Raw genomic sequence first — 23,234 nt, 5'->3', positions numbered from 1 at the left:
TAGGGATTTTTTTGCCATATTTTTTCTTGTTGAGTCAGAGCAAAGGGTGCACCCTGAAAATTCCCCTGCTAAATTCCACCTCTGAAGAAATGAAGTTAGGGTTAGGGCTTGTTAGCTGAGCCATAGTAACTGCCTTCATCCTCCTAGGCAGCAGGCTAAAATGCGTCAGCATAAGCATGCTTGCACTGAAACGTCTTTATGTTGCTTTGGTCACCTTGGGGGGCTTGGAAGCCCCGCTTCCAGTCTCATCAAACCAAAAGGCACCGGTGGAGTGTCTGTATGCTAACTGTGCTTCCTCTCTCCACTAAAAAAAGTGAAGAGATGCTTTAGCCAAAATGTTTAAGGACCCAGGAGGAAACAAATGTAAATTGCATCAACCTCTGTGCACTTCTGACTTGTATTAGAGACAAAACAGACCACAGTAGCATGTCCAGGATGTGAGACGTGGGCAGGTGATACACATCACCTTTTATTCCCTCCTTTTACAGAAATTTAATTATCTTATCTAGTGTAGTACCCCCCTTTGTCCTTCAAAGTATAATGAAAGAAAACACATCTTAAACCTCACCACTTTCTAATGTAAATGTAGGGTGGGAAAAAGAAATCAGAATAATGGATGCTTCAGAAAGGCTCTTGTGTTTAAGCAGCGCGTTTTGTCCCCACTCCTTTTTCCCTGCTCTATTTGTTGTGGACCCTCATCTTAGAAATGAGTATTTCTCACAGTTTTTTTTTTTCTAACCTTTCAGTATTTTCTCCATGTGTGTCTGAGATCAAAATTGTTATCATCTGAATTTAATTTAGTACACCTTTCTCTGTGTGATGGGCTGCTATTTCAGAGGGTACAATGCCACTATTAATCATCATAAAGAAAATGTGTGAAAACAGTCCAAAATACGTGTCAAGCACTTCAGTGTGATGGATGCACAATAGATGGCACCATTATTATCACTCAGCAACTTGAAAACTTTTGGTCCTCGCATTTTCTCCCTTTCAAACATCATTAACTTGTTCATGGGATCCAATACTTTGTGAAAAATATGTTACTCTTCTACTCACTTTTTCCTCATCCTTCATGCTGTATTGACAGAGCCAGTTATCTGAAATTTCTTAATGCATTGTAAGTTTACTTCTTAGCATATGAGATAGCAAAGAAAACCAAAACAAATGGTTTTATGGAACAAAAGTCAATTATATTGATTTTGATCTGTTAATGCAAAAGTGGGTTGTATGAATGATTGTAATTAGGAAACATGTTTATTGGTCACAATTTTATTTACTCTTTGGTTTTGTTCTCTTTTGTGAATCAGAAAGACTTAAAGACCAAAATATTATAGTATCAACTTAATGTGGATAATATTCTTCTTTTAGGATTGTTACAAAAGTGATGCACTGTCCAGGTTCAGCAAAGCTTACAATGCTTGGAATAAACTGGATCTGATTTTGTATGGCAGGGGGCATGTTACAACTGATGAGGAATGTCTCTATAGCCGCACAAACTAGATATACTCAGGTGTAAACTTACAGCATTTCAAGTACCTGCTGGTAAATGGTGTTACCCGATTATGGATGCTGTTGTCTGCTAATAGGTGATGATAGCTGTATTCCTGTTTCAGTAGGGAGGAGCAGGGCTGGATGCAGTCCGGTGCAGAATGGGGAGGGCTATGTGATTTTGGAGTCCTTCTCTCATGTGCCAGGCAATACGAACCATATCAGATGCTGCTGATGGTGATAAGAGGACCTGCTCTTTTTGTAAACACTCTGGTATATTTGGCCCTAGGGTAAGTTGCATGAAGTTGCATGTATGCAGAAGGTGTAGTAAGAAGGAGGCTTACCTTATGCACGAGTAGCACAGCAACACTTGCTTTCTGCCCTTCTGGAAAGCCAGGCACCAGCGTCTTGCTGGAAGACTATGACTGCCCGTTGCCTGTGCCTGGAGCCTTAGAAAGACGCGGTGTTTCGTGGCTACGACCATGATACCACAGCTCCTTCCCATTTGTGCAGCCCAGTCCGCACATGAGCAGCAACTGGCTATCCCTGATATGCAAATCTAGTGAGACAGACCACTGCAGACCGCAAATATTCCCACATTCATGTGATATCTTCTAACCACAACCTGCAGGAGACTGTACATAGGGATTTGTTTTGAATGTGGAAATTGAGGATTATAAATAAATAGGGCTGCAAGCAAGACTTCTGCAAGTTTGGTGTAGTTGGCTATTTCAAACTTATCCAAAGCCTGTTGATATTGTGTAACGTGTTATATAGATATGTTTGAAAGGTTTTTTGTTTGTTTGTTTGGGAAAAAAATAAAGGGAACTGAGTCAGATGTTCACATTTTACCATGCTACATTTCATTTTCTTGCAAGAAAGGACATACCTGATTTAAGAGGTCTCTTTTTGTTTCTTTATGAGATCTTTGATATTTTGTATTTTTTCTAAAGTATTCGTCTAAGGATAAATGCCTTGCCTAGGAATCTTGGCTTCTGAGATTGAATTTTGCTGCTGTTTTGTGGAAGGATTGAAACTGTGAACCCTGAAGGCGGCAACACCAGAAGACAAAGAAAAAAATTGATTTTTATTTGGTCATTTGTGAAGTAAAACAATATTTTTTGAGTGGTGGGTGCCAACAGAACTGCTTTCAACCACTTGTTATAATTTCCACAACTATCTTCTGTGGTGATACAGACAATTCCTGTATCAGATACTATCATTTGAACAACCGTAAGAAAGATCTTAAAAGCTAAACTCATCCAATAATTAAACTTCCTATTGCAAAGGAATTTTTTATATTTTGGGAAAAAACCTTTTCAGTATTAATGAAATGGCCATGAAGGTCCACAGTATTTCATAAAATTGAAATTGATAGGTTTCAACACACAAAAGAACTGAAGAAACTATCTTTCTAAAGGCTAAATACCTAGGTTAAAACATATTGGCCTTCATTCAGGTACCATTAATTCACAGTTACAGTATGCCTGTGAGTAACTTTTATTTCTCTTAGCACTACACACATGTTGTTTTCTTTATAGCATTAATCTGATGTTAAAAAAATTCAATTTTAAAAATGTTACAACTCTTACATTTTACACTTTAAATTTTAATCAGAGAGTATGGAAGAATCAATAGTTACTTAAATTTTGAAAGGTTCTGAAAGCAAACCTGATTATAAGTTAGCGAATTAATGATTTAGTATGTTACTGAATAATCAATAATTGCTAACTGATGCTCTGAATCACTCTTCCTAAATATGGTTTGGAAACTTTGGAACTACACCACATAAGTTTCTGGCAGGCATGCTTAACTGAAGAAATCATCCTGACATAGAGAGGCACATGTCCTGATATCACAAGAAGCTCTGTTCTAGCAATGGATGAGGGAATGGGCTCCAAAGGAGAGCTGGAGAGGAAGAGGTGTCTGCATGAGTGTGACTATGCACCGTAGCCTGTTTTATACTTCACCTGGAGGCAAGCTCTCTGACCTCCTCCAGTAGCCAGTGGAGGACACAGGGCCTACTCTGCAGCGAATCCCAGCTGGACTCTAATTTTGGTGCTCTCCAGTGCCCTCCCAGAGGGTCCTCTTTCTTTTCACTGGCTATGGAGGAGGCATAGGAAGAGTTGCCTCCTAAATTAGGAGCCTGGCGTTGGTGGGAATGCTTGCTCCAGCCTTCCCAGCCCCTTCAAAACTAAGTGTTTCCTCCTCTTCATAAATCTGTCATAGTATTGGGAAGGTGGAGAAAACTTTTGCATGCTCTGCTGCCTCATGTACTCCAAGACCACTTTTGCAGAAAGGGAGGAAGATGACTTTCCTTCTCGTGCCATAGCACTGTGCAGAAGGTATGCCTGCAAGGTAAGGGGCTTGTGAACCCTTTTAGGTATCTAAGTTGAGCCACAGCTATCTCCAGACTGACAGGTATATCTGCGTATCTCTTCTGTTTTCCTCCACCTGGGCTCTTGGAGATCGCAGGTGGCAGTTCATGACTTCTCAACTTCTGTGCACAAAGGCAATGGCCACCAGCTAAAAATGAGGATCAGGAGTGCTCTGGCCTGCCTATAGCAGCATTGAAAACCTCTGATGTGGTATGGATATTGTTACGCTGCTCTTGTATTGCTTCTGAGTTTAAATAGGAAAAATCTTATCATTACTGTTCATTACACTGCATAAACAATCCTGATACTGCAGAGAGGTCCTCACCGGATAGTATCTGGTTCCACAGATGGCCCTCAGAGGGATCTTGTATTTATAATGTCTTTGGTAATGCACTAACAGAAATGAGGTTAAAAAATACAGTCTTTCTAACAGGCAAAGTAAGACATCAGTGATAAATTCAATTATTTTAAATGCATCAGACCAGGTTCTGATTTCAGTTACATGGATATAAACAGGCCTGCTGGTACCATAGGTTTCTGTGCATGTAAGGAAGATCAAAATCAGGCACGTAGATTCTCATTCAGCAAAATGCATCTGGTTTAGACTTGGCAATCTGTATTAGCAAAAGTTTTAGTCTGTCCTTGGCATTTCCTTAGGCATTAGTGATTCCCAATGATTGTAATGTTCAAAATACTTTAAAGGATGTTTTATGTTTTCGGTGTTTTGTTTTGTTTTGTTTTTTCCCTTTTATTTGTGCCTGGCTATGTAACTAAGCATTTCACGTACCTGCCCAAACTCTTGTATCAGATTTCTATTTCAGAGAGATACAGCTGTTGGGACACATGACCTGTCAACTCTTTAATGACCACCACTGAGAAAGTAATTGATGGTGGGTTTTTTTTTTGTTCTTCCATCTATCTCAAATCTATTTTATGAAAGCAGTTTAATGTGATACATTCAACAATATGCTGAGTATCACATGAGCTATGGTTTTTTTAGGTATGTATTTGCTATTACTGTCTTCCTTTTGTTAGGCGCAGTTACAAGTTTCAAATGTACAAGAATTCTTGAAGGAGAGGGAAGAGTGGGATTACTTTCTAAACCAAAACACAAGAAATTCCAGTAGGGCAAAATATATGTTTCAACATTAAGCACATATGCGAGTCTTCAATTTTCAGACTGGTCTGAACAAGGAATTGCTATCCTACATGGTGTAGCAATTTGCCTTACTTTATCTGACATAACATTTTTCTGAAGATGACTACTCAAAGAATGTATTTATAGCCATATAAGCTATAGGCTGTAGTGTTAGCCACAGAGTGGTAGCAACAAATTCAATGATTATTTCAATATTTTTTATAAATAAATGGATATCTTTTTAATGCATGAGTGAAAGGTATACACAGGGAGGCTGGCTGTATTAACAATGGCCTGAAAACCCATTTATCCTTTTCCACTATCTGTACCAGATATTTCATTGGTACTGTACGAAGAAGAAAACTGTACTTTAAATATAGAGTTAAGTGACTAAATTCTACTTCATCTGCAACAGTAACTTTCACTTTTATGAGGCAACAGTGCCATTTCCATGACTTACCAGAAAGCTGGCATACTTTTGCTTGTAATTTACCAAACATTTACCAAGTCTATGCTTGCATAGACTAAATATTGTTCAAAAAAATGTAACTTTGTAAAGAAATTTATAAATTAATTATACTAAAAAGGGTACTTAAGTCCATGTAGTTGATACACTCAGTGATTCAGACAAAACAAAAGCATATAAAATAATCCAAGCAGTAACAGAAGGAAAGCAAAATAGATGCAAGTTACTGCCACCCCCAAATCAAATTCTGTAAAGCCTATGGATTTTAATGGATCATGCCACTGAGAGAGCAACAAATCTCTGGTAATACAACTGAAAGCCTCCTAGCTTTTCATGCCAACACTACTTCAGCAAAAGTCTTGTCTGAAACAAACTTCAAACTTTGTTACAGTCCTTTATATGACAGATTTATCTATGTTTTCTGATTTCCTGCCAACTGACTGCACCTGGTTCACTCTAAATTAGTTACAGCTAATTGTCAACAAATGGCAAGAAGGTCCCCTTGCCATTTTCTCTTAGCTGTGAAGCTGGCAAGTGTAGTTCTTGTAGCTGTTTTTCAGGTAAAGTACTGTTATATGCATAAGTTTAGTGGAAAAAAAAAAAAGACTAAATAGTGGTGGTGATTGATATTTTCTCTGTACTTTCTGGTGCAGAAATTGTTGTGTGAGCACAGCTGCATTAGGTTATGTTGAGGTGCTCGTTACTTCACCTGAGCCCTGGTTGGAGAGACCATAAAGGGTGTGGGGGTTGCCTTGTTTTTCTTTCCCCCAGTGAAGGGAGAATGGTTGATTTAGGAGATGGAGTAGTGAGAAGGAAGATCTATAAGTAAGATTTTATATCTTTGTTAGTCTGGTGTTTTTTCTCCTCTGATACTTTTCTCTTCTAACAGGTTTGGGGAGGGGGGGAATAAAAATAGATTTTCCCTGGAGAGTTGGATAGAGTGATTAATGAGGTTTTTGTCCCTTGGAGGATGTGATTTGTGTATCTCTTGGCTTTCCTTCAATAAGTCTTGTAACAACAAAAATTTAAGTATGTTTTTAAAATCTGTTTTGGTGTTTGTTGGATTTTTTTTTAATGTAATTTCTTGTCACTTCTTTCACAAGATAACTAAAGAAAAAAGAGGGAGAAAAAGAAGACTTCTCTTCCCCTCTGCCTCTCCTGATATGTTGTACCTGCTGTTCCTATTAATTCAGCATACTGATGAATTGATTCTGTCCTTGGTCATTTTATTCCTGTATTAGAAGGGCTGAAGCAACACTAGTGTAAACCCAAATGATATAAAGGTTGTCATAGACTTGGCAGTTAAGCTTTTTTATGCAAGTGTAGCCTCTCTTAGAACAATTGTTCTTTAATTAAGAAATGTGTTTGCTTGAGATAAACCTGTTTCCCTGCACCTATTGTGTGGAAAGAGAGGTTCAGGATTCAGAGACTTATGTTTTGGGTTCTGAGTCAGTTTTCTGCTTCTATAACAACAGCCTCCTGTTGAATCTTCCTTGACAAATGAAAGCTCTGGTTTTAACTTTCAGTTACATACGTGGTAGTAGCTTTTCTTTGCTTCTTTTCCTTTATAAATTGTCTCATAGAGGACAAGAACTATAACAGGAATGGTATCTATCAGGCTTAGATTCTCTCTCTCTCTTTGCAGTCCTGTGGTGTTATGAAGCATGCAGCTTTGTCCCATCCCCTGCACCTCCTTCTGCCTCGCTTGTTGTCTTTCTTCCACGGATGGTTGCTTCAGTGTGAAGAAAATGTCTCTCTGACCCAAAATCAAAATTCACAGTTTTTGCTGTTTCCGTTCTCATTTTGAATACTATGGACCTTGACCTCTAGGCTTCCTCCTAGTAAGATGGCCGTCATCTTCCTCTGTTCACTAGTTATGAATGTTCAAGCAAAAACCCCTTCTTAAAAGTTAAATGTTTCCCTGTGGGGTTCAGATAAGGCATCTTAATGCTTTCTTAGTTGTGATATTTATATTACAACTAGCAGGGCTGTAGATACAAATGCCAGATTTTTATGGAACTCTGGCTTTCCGTAGACACAGTGAAAACAAAAATTATCTTGGAGATTTTAATTAATAGTAGTAAAGTAGGTAAATAACTAATTGAACACCATCTGTTTGCTTACACTGAGAATCAAAAATGTGTCTGTTAGTTTGGGGAAAGAATGTTAATGAAACAGAATATCTTTTTTCCGAGATACTGTTTTTACAAAACTATTTCTTTGACCTTGCAGTGGTAAAACATATATATTTTTAGGGCATTGATTCATATTCATTGTTCTGTACTTTTGCTTTGGGACTACTCTTGGGGTTAAACAGCCCAAAAAAGGCAAGGCAAAACAAACAAACAAAGTGTTGTAGCATCCCTTTCTCTCTTCCCTCCATATGCCTGCTTGAGAGGGTAAGGGGAGGAACTGCTGAGTGCTGGCTGGGGAGGGCACTGTTTTGCTGAAATAACAGCTGTTCTAGTGGAGCCTAAACCAAACTCATAATGAGAAAATCAAGGTGATTGCAACACTGGGGAATTTTTCTGTGCAGAAAGGCTAGTTTCCACAACCAGTTTTGAAGCAAAAGCCAATTTTAATTCTGAACAACTATGTGAGGAGATATCTAGTGATCTGGGTCAGCAGCTGGAGGACTGATTAAATGAAGAAGTGAAAGTCTGAAAGTTTGAGTGTCACAACAAACAGGGAAAATGAACACCTCCTTCCCCCTCCCCCCCCAACCAAGCCAGAAAACTCTTGGAGTTTCCATTGCTTTCCTTCCCTCCGTATGTGGGAGTAGGTGGGAAGGGGGGAAACTCATGCCTAATATTCTTCTACGTGACAGACTGTGTAGTTTCACTTGGCTTTTTATTGCATAAATAATAAATTTTTTTAATTGTATAAAGCAGAGATTATTTTTTTTATTGGAGAGTATAGATCAGAATTGAGGACTAAGGATTACTGAGTCAGTTGAGTCTTTTGTTATGGAGGGCTTCTGCATCTGTGGCTTTGTTAAATACTTCTGTCAGTTGTTTTTTTTTAAATGAAACTTACAATAACAATATTTAAAGTATGCTTAATCAGCCAGTACATAAATATTCCCTTCTGTTATAATTTTTCCTGTTTTTTTAAAACTATTTTTATAAATTTGTGCAACACTGTTAACAATAATACAGAATTTCATAATGGAAAAACACAAGAAATTTTAAAAATAACATCCTTTTTAAAACAATATAAGGATTTGTTGCAAGATTTCCCACATGTTGGATGAATTACCTAACTTCATATACCAATTTCTGTGATATTTGCTTGTGCTTTAGGCTAGGAATTACAATTTTTTTCAGCCAGGGTCCAGCCAGGCCTGCGTAATTAGTACAGTTCTGACAAATTGGTATTTGATTAAACAGATCTTTTGAAGAAGCTGACCTGAGTCAGAGTCCCAAAGAAAGGAGGTGAGGGGGAATAATAAACAGGTAATTGCAGCATGTGTCAGTGATGTGGAAACTGTGACCACTGGAAGACATAGTTGGTCCAGGAAAGCCCACATTGAAATGCAGCTGCTGGCACAACTCAATGGTGTAAAAACCCAAACTTTTTAAAAATTCAAGTTAAACACTGACTGAGGGACTTTGCCTCAGAAGAGTTTCTGTACTATACAGCAAAACTTTAAAATGACTCAGTGAACTGCTGCTTTTTCAGGACTCCTAAAGCTGGCAGGATTGGAACCTGGTTTGGTTTTTTTTTTGTGATATTTAGGACCTCTGTATGAAGGGTAAAGTCATGCATTTTCAAAGCAATTTACTTCCATTTTGTAGTAGCCTATGAGGTAACAGTCTTGAGCAAACAGTCAGGGAGGTTCTGAATGAAAAAGCATTTCTATCAGTGAGTATTTATTAAAGTAGAGTGACAGATATGTACTGAGTAAATTTGTGGGGATTTTGTTTTGTTTTCCTCCACCCAAATATATATTTCCCAAGGGTTATAACTAAAACATTCAATAATATTTCTTTGTATAGCATCCAATAATGCAATGGCTGGAAGACAAGGAAGCATCAGAGTAACTGGACAGACACACTGGATATTTGCAATAATTCTGATGCTGTGGAGTCACCAGATCAGTGGACAAGGACAAGGTAAGTGAAGACCTTTTACTACAATTTTCCATTTGCTCAATATTGCATAGCATTGGTTGGAGAAACGAGGGCGTGTGATGAATTGCTGAACTTGTGTGAACTGCTGACAAGAAATAAGAATATCAAATTCTGAAGTACTTCAGTTGAAAAGTCAAATGCTCTTTGGAAATTGATGTCTCAATGCCTTATGGGATTTTCCAGATGCTCGAATCTGTTTTCTTGTGCTCTGTGATTGGAGTGTGACTTGAAATAAATCTCCTGTTGTTATCCATTGTTGGGTCTCTAGGTGTGAAGTAGTTGTTTAAGAGATTACAGACATGGACGCTTTGTATTACTTAGCTGTGATATCTGCAATAAACATGTAATATTCAGAAAGGCATTTGTTCCAATGCTATAAATATTTTCGATGTTGTGTTCCCGTCTCACTGATGGTGGTGCAGAATAACAGCTACAAGAATGCAGACAGGAGGAAAAAAGTACCTTGCTTCTTGGGTATTTAATTTTCAAAAATGAAGCATTATGCGTGTTTCTGATCTGAAGACTGTATCTAAGGGCTGGTAACAAGAGGCTATTGTTTGGGGTTTTTTTTTTTAATATATATTTAGTATAAAAGATGCTTGCATTTTGTGTCAAACTGGGGAAGGGGGAAATCTGTAAGTGATAATTTTGAGGCATTGAAATTAGAGGGAAGTGGATAGACGTTTCTTTTTGAGGTATGTCAGACCAACTTTAGGAAATACATGTTACAGGTGAGCTGAGATTCTCACATCCTTAATTTACTCTCTAAAGTGGGGAAAACGCTGTACTTTTTCCAACTACAGGCTATCTGCTCTCTATTACTCTAGTCAATGACTACAAGCATGATGCTGGCTAGCGTATGTAGCCTGTGCTAGGTCCATTCCACTGTGCAGTTTGGGCAGAAGTAGCAGTTCTTGGCTGTTGGAACTATAACTATGTTTACTTTTGCTTGGTGAAGTTGTAGGCATAGAAATTGGATGTAAACTGTTTGCCGCAATTCTGCATGAAACTTCTGCAGAACTTAATGTTGCCTCTGCAGATATTAAAAGCCAACCTCACAGCCCATAGAGCACTGTTGTAGGGTAAGGGTCATGAACATTTTGTAGCTAATCACCAGACATGCAGAGGAGCTTTTCTGTGATGTAAACTGTCTTTTTACAAAAAGGTGAGTAGGTTTTCTGGAGATTTTATTTTAAAGCTTCCATTTTGATATTTTAGTTTTTTGACTTGGAAAAACAGATCTATTTGAAGACTTACTTTTTGTGGTGTTGTGCTAAAAAAATTTACCATACCCGTTACATTTTGTTTTATGAAATACTGGTGAATGCTATTGGAAAGAACGGGATGTTGGAAAGAAACACAGAAACAGTAACTTAAAACAGTTTGTTTTCAAAGTGGACAACATGAGGACGCTTGTGCTGTGAAATATACTTTCCATGGTTCTAAACCTACTGTGAGTTTCTGGCTGATGAGAGGTGTTGAAGACTGCAGTCTTCATCTGTGAGCTGGTCTTTCGGTCATGTAGTTCTAGATGTTTCTGTTTTCTAATAATTACCAAAATATAACTTAGAAAAATGAAACATTAATGGTGTGACAAAATATTATGTTCTTGTTGAATGTAAAATGTCTTCCTAAAACTGGCAATAACTCTCACTGGAAAAGGGATGTGAATTTTCATCATGCTGTTTTGCTGTAATTTTAAATAATTTTGCGAGGTTGCTATGCAGCTTGTGAATATTAAGAAATACATTTAAGCAGGTCCAGTGTAATAAAGCTGGCTGCGTTTCAGTCTTGGTAGACTTTGTACTCTGCTGTGATGGACATTTAGTGTAGACTTTTGAGCATATGTACTTATTAAAACTGCTGATGACTACTTAAACCTTAATTTGAGAAATGTGAATTTTTAATTCTCTGGCAATGAAGCAGTAAATTAAAAGTAAGGAACAAATATTTTTTTGGTATAATTATATACACAAGGTATTTGGAAAATGTAAAATCTCTTTAAGTTGTCAGATATATCCCTAATTTTGCTGTGGATTTCTTAACATTTTCTTTTAAAGTAAAAAGCAAAGCCCTTTGGGCTTGACTTGCAGGAACCCAAGAAATGTAAAGAACTTGAGTAATTTGAGTAAAATTATAAAGTTTGAGTATTCAGAGTCTATCAGGACAATAAAATGAAGAAATAATTATTCTGTATCTGGGCATTGAACCAAAAGGGTTTAAAAGCCATATGGCTGCATTTAGAGAAAACAGCTTCTGAGTCACATAACTTCAGTGTGAGTGGGTTGCTATGGAAGTTAGAAAGAAACCAACATTTGTTCCACTTCCATTTCCAATCTGAATAGTAAACTCAAATTAAAAACCCTTTGTTCTTCAATGGCTATTCCTATATGTTTCTTTTTACACATTAATTCAAGCTGTTCTCTGTCTTTTGAGGTCCATGGAGCTGCATCTTGCTCTATTTAAGTGTTGCTTACCATTAGTTACTTCAGTCTACCCAGTGTAAGTGTCAAGTGGAGACTGGAGGATGGAAGAAACTGTGTGTCTCTTTATTTTGTGCTCTTGCACGTTACTCAAATGTGTAATTTTTAGAATTTTTCACCCATTCTGATTTTCTCACTTACCTGAATATTACAGGTTCTCCTCTGTCTCCAAAACAACCCTGGCCTATATTTAATACTCATAAGTAACTTTAGAAAAATATTTTATATGTCTCTAAGATTGAGCCATGAGTAATCTGAAGAATGTTTTGAAACAGTTACACTTGTTTCAAACTTAGAGAAATCATATAGTTGGAAGTCTTAAGTTACCTGAACAGTGAGCAGACAATTACTGTTCTGTGATATTCTCCAACAGTGTTAACATCAATATTTTATTTTGAGACAGGAGATGAATAAGGAGTCCTGGAATCTAATAATTTTCAGACTTACAAAAGAAGTGAATGTTTCATAATATGTGGAATTTCATTGCTGTATAGATTAAGCAGGTGCTCTCTTTGAAGCTCTGGAGATGCTGGATAAAAAGGTGTCTGCTCTCTGAAGAATGCAGCAGTAATGCTGGTGTTTTTGGATGCACGCTTCCTGCAGAAGAAATCTATTTTTTCAGAGCTGTCAGCGTACAGTGTTGACAGGTTGCGTTCTTTAATGATCAAGCATAAAGGCTGTGCAATGTGCTACAGCCAAGAGGCTTCAGAGCTCAAACTGAACATGCTAGAAAGCAGTGGGTGTTGCTGGCTGGCTGAGCTCTGACCCCCAGCCTGCAGGAACTTCTTTTTCCCCCAACACAGGCCTATTTGGAGAAAATAATCTTAGCTTTTGAACTGAAACAATGTTGTGGGGGATATTTTTGTTTTCTTTTTGCATTTGGTAGCTTTAATCAATGATATAGCAGGTTATGCTCAGCCAGCGTTACAGCTGACTTGGAATACACAGGAGTATATATCAATATACCTTTAGAAAGAGTAAAAGGAAGTCTTTGCTGGACTTCGAAGAGTCACAAAATTGATGCTTATAGCTGAACACGAGCATTCAAATTACTTCACTTCCATTTTTTTTCTCCCTTCTTTTTTCTGTATGTGTTGCTGAGGAAAAACAAATGTGCCCCAAAACATGTTCCAAAACCAATGAATAACAATGTCTTTTCTCAGTCCTGAAATCCTGAGATTACTGTGACTTGTTATCGGTGGGAAGGCAGGCAGATATGTGGGATTTCTTAACAAACTTAACCTTAGGAACTTGTTTTGACTATGGATAGGATGCTGAAATATTGTGACAATTCTAAGTACTTAGAAACTGAAAGACTTAAGCTTTGGTATCTATTTCTAACCACTGCACATTGCTGTGGGCTAAAGCAGCTGTGTGTAAGTAGCTGCTTCTTGCTCAGCTCTTTGCTTGTCTGAGGAGGTAATGAAAGAAATATTTCATATATACGGAGTGTGTATGTGCATACATGTATACTTGTATAATTCTAAATTTATAAATGACTAGTGATTTTGGCTTAAAACATAAAACACCAGAGAAGTCAAATCCCTATGTAGAAAGCAAGTCTCAGAACTGGTTCCAATTTCACACCTCAGCTAACCCTGATGCTGCGCATTGGTGCTGCGGTGCCGTGGCTTGCCTCCAGCATGGCCAAATCTGCCAAGTGCATGCATGTAACCTGGCTTGTGACTCCCAATGCAAAGATAAGCAGCTCTGTGGTGATATGGAGTAGGACCCAGGTGGCATTGCTGCCCTAGGGCCAGGGGGACGGATGCTGCACAGACCAGCCTCGTGTGCAGGGATCTCAGCTAGCTAATGGGTCACCCAGCCCCTCCAAAGCCTGTGGCGTACCCTAACAGTGTGTGACAGTTTTGCACGCTCACAGGAAGAAACTTGAGATCTGATCTGGGTGCCTGATGTGAGATGAATTGCAGGCTTTTGTTTTAATGTTAATTTCTGCTATCTGCATATCAGTTGTATTACGTCAGTCTTTCAAACTAGCCTTTAAAAAAAAATGTGCAAAGCCACAAGTGATCTATAAATTCTTTTTAAAGTGTATAATGTACCTACAATGCAGGTCTCCAGGAAAGGTCCTGGATGTCTTGGTGGGCAGAGTGTCAACTGTGAGTCAGCAGCATGCCCTGGAGGTGATGAAAATGAACCACATACTGTGTGGCATTAGCACAAGTATAGCAGGCAGGCTGAAGGTAATGGCTGTGCTCCTATTTTTGGCACTTGTGGGGCTGTATCTGGCATGCTGCATTGAGTTTTGGGCCCTTCAGTATGAGAGACGTGTTGGTAAAGTGGTGAGTGCAGCTGAGGGTCTCCAAGATCACTGGGGGCTAGAAAACAGATGTGGAGGAAGATGGAGCTAGACTTTCCTCAAAGATGCACAAGAGCAATGGTTGTGATGTGCAGCAAGGAAAATCACAATCGGAGACAAGGAAAGGATTGTTCACTCTGTGTGTGGTTAAGCACTGACCTGGGTTACCCAGAGAGACTCAGGAATTGCCATCCTTGGAGATATTCAGGACTTGATAGGACAAGGCCCTGGGCAACCTGATCTAAATTGGAAACTGGCCCAGCTTTGAGAAGGAGGTTGGATCCATGTGCCTTCAGAGGTCCCTTCCAACCAGATTTTTTTTCTGTGATTATGTGAAAATGTTTATCTACAGAATAATTGCTCTTTTAAAAATAAGATAAATTATATACTTCCTAACAAATCAGCAATATACTGCAACTCACAGCAACTACAAAGTTACTGATTTCAGTAAAATCTTAGCCCAGTAACTGTCTGGAAGAAGTTACTTTTTCATCTCTGTTTAAGAAGCAACATATCAGAAAAGCTTTTTGCAATTTACAGGAAGGTCATCAGGTTAGTGAATTAGAGCATCAGCTGCTGGGCAGGTTTACACTTAACATTGCTCACCATCTTCCCTCGAAAGAATCGTCACACCTTGATTGTTTCTAGCAGACCTTTGATATTCAGTGCTTCCTCAGACTACACCAGTGTGTGTGTCCCATGTGAAATCCTATTCAGAATTTGCTGAGGTGAAAAGTTTGTTGCAATTTCTGCTATCAGCAGGACTGGAGTAGCAGTAGATTGTGTCTGACACACACAAGAAGAGCAGCTATTCCTGGAGCTGGTCTGCTGATCCCTCCCTGGTAGCACAGAAAGAAGGCAATGCCCTTCTGTGGTTGGGCAAGTGGAGGGGGGAAGCTCTGTTGAGATTCCCCTTTAATCTCTGGATAACCTCATTTCATCTCATTAGAAGCAGCAAATACAACATAAACACCTTTAGATATTGGAGAAAAAAAAATGCAAAAGAAGGACTGAATAGGCTTGCAGACTTCCTGGACCAGGTCAAGTTGAATTGCTGTTCCTAGTTTGAGTGTCTCTACGCTGGTGCTCTGAAATATAAAACTTCTCCTTTTGGCTGGCCATGTAAATGGGGAAAGTTGCAATTGTTCCTTAAAAATTATACATGCACTTGCAGACATATTAGTCTTCTGTGCATATGTAATATGTATTAGAAATTTATTGCATTTTGGCGAATGTGTGCTAGGGTAGGTTTCATGTGATTAATCTGGTATTAATGGGACTATCACAAGTAGAGAAAATTTGTAGAGCAAGTGAGCGCCCACAAATGCAACAACAATGTGGAAGTCCTAACGCTGTATTCTATGTTACTTATGCTGGAAAAATTTCTTTTCTGGAAAGAAAATATTTGGGATAGGAGAACTGGGGAGGGAGGTATTGCCTGCCGGAACCCCTGTACCCATTTCTGAACCACTCTGCAGTCCCAGCTTGCGCCTCAAACTCTACTTAAATATACTGTAGAACTTTCATTTAAAGGAAATCATCACCTACAATTCATATCTCTTTCTAGGTAAGTAGGTACTAATGAAATACATATGTACTTTTAAAGTCTCGCCAAAGATTATCAGAATGTGTTGTAGAATGTATTAAATTGTTTTAAGGTAATCAGTTCATACCCTTTAAATGAAACTGAAGCTCATTCCAGCAAAATAAAACTAACCTGTATTGCTTTCCTGTGAAGCATCCTATTGCAGAGAGCTGGTGAGCACTCACTTGGGATTCTGTGTCGAGTCTCTGATAGACCTGCTCTTTGATCCAAATTTAGATTAAAGCCAGATGACAAGCCTTAGCAATCTTTGCTTGTGCATTACCACCTGTTATATATTCAGGTGGTGTAGTAAGAATAATTGGGGGTAGGACAACCAAAGTTCTCCAGGCATGTTGTGTTACATTGCAGTTGTTCCTTCTCTATTACTGCTTCCTCGCTGTGGAGTGATAGTAAATGTTTGAGTTAAGTTGTGATGAAGGAACTGAGTGATGATGGGGCCAGACCTGTCTTCTGTACCCTCATCGTGGGTGTGTAAAGGCATTTAGAGACATTTGAGTGATTTCTGTAGAAAAAACAAGCTCAAAGGCTTTGTTCTTGAGATCGTGATGTACCATGCTGGAAAGAATAGGAGGCATGTGTGTGAATAATACACCTAAAACTCATGTTCTCACTTCTGCCTGTGCAAATTTGATGCTACTTTTTATATGTGGAAGGAAAGGTGGTTTGTACATATCTATGTATAAAAGAAAAAATTCTTGAACTGCAAACAGAAATCTTATTTCTGGTTCAGCAGTCTTTGTTGGAGAGGTGGGGGGAACGTAGCTTTAATGAAGGAAGCTTCAGCCTTAATACAAAGTGACTGCTGCAAGTCTCATAATAAAGGTCTCAAAATACCTTTGAAAACACACTATATGCATGTACCTTTACCCTACCAAAGTACCAGAAGTTTTTTAAAGCAATTGAACATGATTTAGTACTTAACCTTTATCTCTTATATCATGCAGCTTTGCTAATGGATAACAACACTACATTTTGAAAGGAGGATTTTTGTTTGTTTTTAATGGAATGGTTAATCTTAGCCACTTTAAAATTGGCAAGTAGCCCTTTAAAAAAAAGACTGTTAACCAATAATATGTTACATTTCTGAAAAGAGGTCTGGTTGTCTTCATTTGTCTAGGCAACACCCTTTGCAGAAACTCTTGATGGAAGAAGAAACTAATAGAGTGTTTCTTTAAGGTATTATCTCTTTGTCTGTATTCCTGCTGCAGGTATTGGCTAATTGAAAAGCAAAATGTTTGCTGCCTGCTTCAATTTAGCCACAGTATTAAAAAAAAAAAAAAGCAACTGCATATAATATTTTGGAATGCAGCTGAACTCCTACATGAGCTGTGGAATTTAAGTTTGATCAGAAAGTATGCTTTGCTTTCAATTAATTATATTTCCATTTGTCATAAATCCTCCTTCCAGGCAAAGATGCTGTGCAAAGTTAATGCAATCTACAAATACTGTAATTTTTTTTTTTAGAATTGATCTTCATTGACTTCTACAAAAAGTATAAGATATTAAGCATGCAGACATTCCACTTTGTGGCCAATAATCAGAAAATACTTCATGTCATGCCTATTTCGGAGAGATTCAAGATAAGTCAAACAATACACTGTTAAACCTAATACATCATCATTAAAGATTCCACTACAATGTAATTTTCAGAAATCTTACAACAGAACATAAGAATAATTTTAGCATTAAGTACAGAAGGAGATAACTTGAGCAGACCACCTATTATTAATGAGGAAGTAGAAAATCTGTGGTAATAGTTTATGAAACTAATAGGTGCTAACTAAGTAGCTGAGGACAAAAGGGTTCTTGTTACTGAAGTGACAAAAACATGACTTTTTGGTATGAGTTAATAAAAGGGCTTAAATTCTAATGAAAACTGTGTGAACTATCTAAGCATAAATTTAGGTTTTCCTTATGAGTAATTTACATAAAGTTGCCTAAGGATATGGACTGCCTTTTCTGTAGCTGTTTTCCCCAGGATTGCTAGTCTGCATCTTTGAGGGGATGAAAAACCCTGTTTTCTCTGAAAGGTTATTATGGGGAACAAGAAATGAATTGTTTCATATTGGGCAGCAATACATAGGAAATTAGACCTGATGTAGGAGATGAGACCTTTATTCTTCAGGTATTGTGTCCATGTTCCATACACAGAGTGCAGGTATTCTGTTGGTCTTCAGTTCTCCTAGCTTAACAAATCAAAGATCAATGAGAGAGACAAGAGGTAAAGGAGAGCAGGTACAGGGTGTGGTTTTACCTTCTTACTAGAACTTGCATTGCAAAAGTAGATGTTATATTTTTATTATATGAAAAATTAAGAGAAACTGAAACAATCACACTGTTAAACTCTTGAATTCATGGTCTAATACAATTCAATATCTAGGATATTTTTTAACATGAAGGATGCTAAAAAGTTAGCTATGGGCTGTAAGCAGCTACATAAGAAGAATGCTTCTGATAGCAGGTGTGTGGGGTAGGTGGTTGGTTTGTTTTATGTAGAAGGTTCAGTGTTTGAGGTCTGCAACAGGTTAAATGCTCAACAATTGATTTCTGGGAAGCTTTAGTTTTGAATAATGAGAACTTTATAATGAATGTATGCGTAATTGAGAACCTCAGATGTCATCTCCTGGAAACAAGATTTGATGCAGATAACTGTTGATTCTGCTGTGGCACCCACGGCTCTAAGTGGGACAGAACTCACCTCATTGTGTAGGAATTAAAAATGATCCTATGATCTTAGCACCAAACTCAAAACCAATTTTTGTATTCCTTTATAAAAGGTAAATTTACTATTAGAAAATATGACATGAATAAAAACACCACTTGATACAATTTAGGAAAAAAGTTTCATTTGATATCATTTGAAGTAAATCTTTCATTTTTGAAAATATGGTGTTCTTGATGTTTTAACAGAATGTATGAGGCTTCGAAAATGTTCTTGGCAGTCACTGTGGTAGTAAACTACATAAAAAATAATAAAAATTGGCAGTAAAGAGAATGATAGAATGCATGTAGTATAAAATGCTTAATCCTGGAACCTGTACAAGTACTAAGTGTCCTAATGTATATTTATTGAGATACAGCTTGGAGTTTTATTTATGTTGCATTTTAAAGTATTCCAGGATTCAGTTGTCTTTCTTTGCCCTTTTCATATATACTTTATTTTAAAAAGTTATCATACCCATAAACTCTTAGGTCTTGGTGAGTTGAAATAAACATCTAAAAGGATATTCTGGCAAGAAGCTCATAGTTCAAACAAGCTAGTTTAACATGTTGGGTAGCTGAAGTAGATTTGTTTTTAAGCAAAGTCTCTTTTACTTTTCAGTTGCTGTTTGGAGTTCACTTCTTCCAATGTTAAAACAACAAACAAACAAAGAAAACCCAAAACAAACCCAACAGCAAAGTCATTTTAGCCTCTTTAAAGAGAGAACTCCCCATAAACAAGTGCTGTGAAAGCTTCATTAGAGTGAAAATACCAAGCCTGGATTCCAGCATTAGTAGCTACTTCACTACAAGTTCAACATTTGCTCATCTTCATGCTGTCAGCTCTTATGCTGACTCGGTGACACTTGGGAAACAGATATTCATTTTTCATCCTGCCACTTGCTGTTCTGCATTTAGACCCTCACTCCTCCAGGAGGAATATAGCCTAGCAAAGGTTTTAGAATGGCAAACCTTGACTGAAAAAAAGCTAACAAATGTATTTCAGGAGTTGCCTTGACTATTGGTAACAGCAACACCAAATCTCAACTTCCAAAAGAAAAAAATCTGGGGAAAACTGTCAATGTATCTGCATAAGTCATGGTTAATAACTAATAAATTGTGTAAAGATACAGAAGGGGCAGGGAGAGGGAGGAGAACTGGGAAGTGGCATCCTTAGGATGAAGAGTGAAACAAGGTTAAAAGGTCATTAGTAGCACTTCTAGCTCTGCTTTGAATACAATTGAGAGAGGAATGGAAGACTATCTAACTGCAGGCATGTAGTGATATAAATGCAGGGTGTCCTGTGCAGTAAATTGGTTAATTTAAACTTGTGTTGTCTCCCACTTAGGCCATTTCAGTGCTCACTCTGGAGGTGAATTATTTCTTGAAGGTCTTGAATATTTCTGTTGAATATCTCAACACCAGTTATGGAATCCATCCAGTGATGGCCATCTAAGAAAGATTTTTTTAAAGAAAATTGTTGTTTGGTTATACTTATTAGATGACAGTTTATTAAAGTGAGGAACTTCTCATTAACACTCTGTTCAGGGGAAGTGGTCTTCAAAGGATTATCTCAAATGTATTAGATGAAAGTGTTCAATGATTTGCAATTTCACTACAGTGTTTCATTCACAGTTTAAAAATTGCCAGCAAATGCACAATTAATTACATAACAATTTAACTTTGACAGCTCATTTCTGGATCAGATCAAATAAGTCACAGCTTTCTCATCTTGTTAGATGATGTTTCAGTGCTTTGTGACTATGCATCGTAGTTGTAGGGTCATATCATTAAAAATACATGGGTAAGAATGTTGTTTCCATTATCCTAATATGTAGCAGAAAATGCAGATTATTTCTTGTCTGCTTAAATCTATTACTGTGAAAGTGAATGTTTTCAAATTCCTCAGTTTGCATTAAAGGTAGGGAATTAATAGCATCTACTAGATTTTTTTTTTATTGCTAAAGTTTAGGAAAATACTATCAGACATATGTCTTTCAACTATAAGTTAAAAAGAAAAGCCTATTGAGAAGAATTTAAGTTTTATTTTGCTGCTAAGAAATACTGTATTGTATAGTTAAAGTCCAAAGCATGCTATCCTCTTTATGTTCTATCTGCAGTCTGTGTTCCTTTCAAAAACTCTGGCATTGACCATTACTAGTAGTAAATCCTATGATTTTTTCTGTTATAGAAAAGTAGCCTAGGGGAATTTTTATCATGTATATTGTAATACTGCAGATACATATGTATGTGTATGTGCCAAGCACTTTCCCCTTACTGCCTGCTAGTTTGATTCGCTAGAACATTTTATTATTTATTAATTTGAAATGAATTAATGATTCCATTTACATGAGATGTCTGTTCCTGAAGTGCACATTCGAAATCTGTCTTCAATAGTAACAGACTCAAAAATCACCTGGTATAAAACATTTAGGTTTTTTTGCTTTAGAGTAGCATGAAGTTCCCAAGGGAACTTTATGAGAAATGCGAGGCTTCAAGTTTCACAATGTTTATACTTAGCACTCTCCACCTGAATTTAAAGGTTCAAGAGCATTGCATGAAAGATATATTTCACTTTTTTTTTCCTTAAAATCTCATTTGAAGCAGCAAAATGTATAAGATGTTTAGTTGTATGCAGAAAGTGATCGGGTGTTCTCAGAATAGCTGAGGTTGGAAGGGACCTCTCAAGGTCATCTGTGCCAACCTCCCCACTCAACATGGGCTCAGCTAGCACAGCTGCCCAGGACCATGCGCAGACACCTGTGCTATACAAATATTTTGGAGACGTAGAATTATTATTGCTCTCTAGACTATCTTAAAAAGATGAGGAGGAGGGCATTTGCAGTTCTAGGTGTAATTTTGCATATTAATTTATGCATGTGTGTGACAGGCAAACTTAGCCTGTGTTAGTTGTTTCACTGGGCTGTCCGTCAACTGCAGAGTGAGTTTAACAAATATGTTTGCTCACGTACAAATCGGAAAGCAGATGCTGCGCTTGAAGTGCCACTGTACACAGCATGAGCTTATACATGTCTGTTAACAAAAATAAACACAAGTATGACAGGTTTTTGTGTGAACCTGCTAACTTCATCTGGCAGGTGTACGTCGTCATTATCTCTGGCTTGAAACTCAGTGGCAGCATTGTTATCCCCCCATTGCTCCAAAGGTTTCTCTCTCTTAAAGACCCTGAATGTTGGAGTAACATGTTTGTTGGGACGAATCCTTTGTTTTAGTTCTCAATGTGCTTAAACATGCTGAATTCATAGCACATAGAGCCTGCCCCTGTTCAGCAAAACAGGGGAGTTAGGTGCTTTAGCTCTATTCAAATCTATGAAGAATAAGACTTTTGCAATGAAGTGTAAGAATAGTTTGCTGAATTGGTACCTTATCTGATGGATATTTAGCTTGGTCAACAAAAGCTCTACAACCACAAGACAAAAAATTTAAATTGTATGCAAGAGGTCTCTATTTATTGCATGTGGTCTTGTGTTAAGGATTACTATTTTTCATAGTATAAGTATTAAATCCAGCTTCAATAGTCATTAACATTTGTGTCTAGTTGATGCACCTATTTATTCTATGGAAAATAACTTTATCATTTTGGCTACTTGATTTATCTTGTCTTGATATCTTTTTACACGAGAAATTCTGCTTTCCTTCATTCAAACCCTTTTAAAGAGGTAATTTTGTGATTCTGTGTTTTCAAGTTGAAATTGAGTGGCATGCAGGGTAAACGTGATGAGGGGCATCATGCACACAAGCCATGTGTAGCAACACCTGTAAGCTTTAGCTTTATGAGAGATCTCAAGATGGCTAGCTTCACTTTTATTAAGAAAGAAAGCAAATAAATTAATTCTAAGTGTTTAAAATTGGCTACATGTCTGATAAGAATATAATCCAATAGAGAAACATTTGACCACTTTTGGCCCCTCTGTCATGTGCATGGTCTTTCTTCACATCAGCTCTGAGTGAAAGTAGTGGTGTGATTTATGCTCACTACCACAGCCAGCCCATAAATCTTGCCATTCTTGAATCCTGTCTAATAGATTCTTTGGTCCTTTACAAGGTCAGCCACTGAGAAGGCCTGTGACTTCCTGATGACAGATTACATGTGTTTGAAGTTAATTTTTTTCCTCCAAAAAAGAAGAAATTCTGCATATTCCTCAGTATTTTCCATATCTGATATGTAGAATACTTCTAGAATCAACATAAAAATAGTAGCATTTAGCACATTTCTTCAGGAATGTCTGTATTTTAAAGTGTATGTAACTTGGGGTGTGGTGTTTTTTGGGAAACCTGGATACAAATCATCTAAATACATTAGTATTGTGAAAATGTTACTAAGCAGTTGTTAGAAAAGGTGGTTCTTGCTGAGGTGATCCTGGGAAGTAATGCATTCTAATTAAATTCCACAGAAAAATCCAGAAAGCATTTCTGTGAGGGTGCTTTACAAGCTTGCTGAAAGCAGCAGTCTGCTCTCTCACTGTAAAAGCATGAAAACAAATGGTTCTAATTCTTCTTG

At 37.5% G+C, this 23,234-nt stretch overlaps 1 long non-coding RNA gene across 2 annotated transcripts in view; it reads left to right on the top strand.

Moving 5' to 3' along the window:
• The first annotated feature begins 6,246 nt into the window (after positions 1-6,246).
• The window catches only part of LOC148055687 (uncharacterized), a 74,373-nt gene continuing 57,385 nt past the window's right edge, over positions 6,247-23,234 (top strand). For both annotated transcript variants that reach the window (XR_015704998.1, XR_015704999.1), the window contains exons 1-2: positions 6,247-6,295; positions 9,469-9,585. This is a non-coding gene — a long non-coding RNA (uncharacterized LOC148055687). The remainder of the gene's footprint in view (positions 6,296-9,468; positions 9,586-23,234) is intronic.

Source organism: Nipponia nippon, unplaced genomic scaffold (assembly GCF_047370975.1).
Source record: "Nipponia nippon isolate SJK-2023a ecotype South Korea unplaced genomic scaffold, ASM4737097v1 scaffold_2, whole genome shotgun sequence".
Lineage (NCBI taxonomy): Eukaryota > Metazoa > Chordata > Aves > Pelecaniformes > Threskiornithidae > Nipponia > Nipponia nippon.
This window is presented reverse-complemented; position numbering and strand designations above follow the sequence as displayed.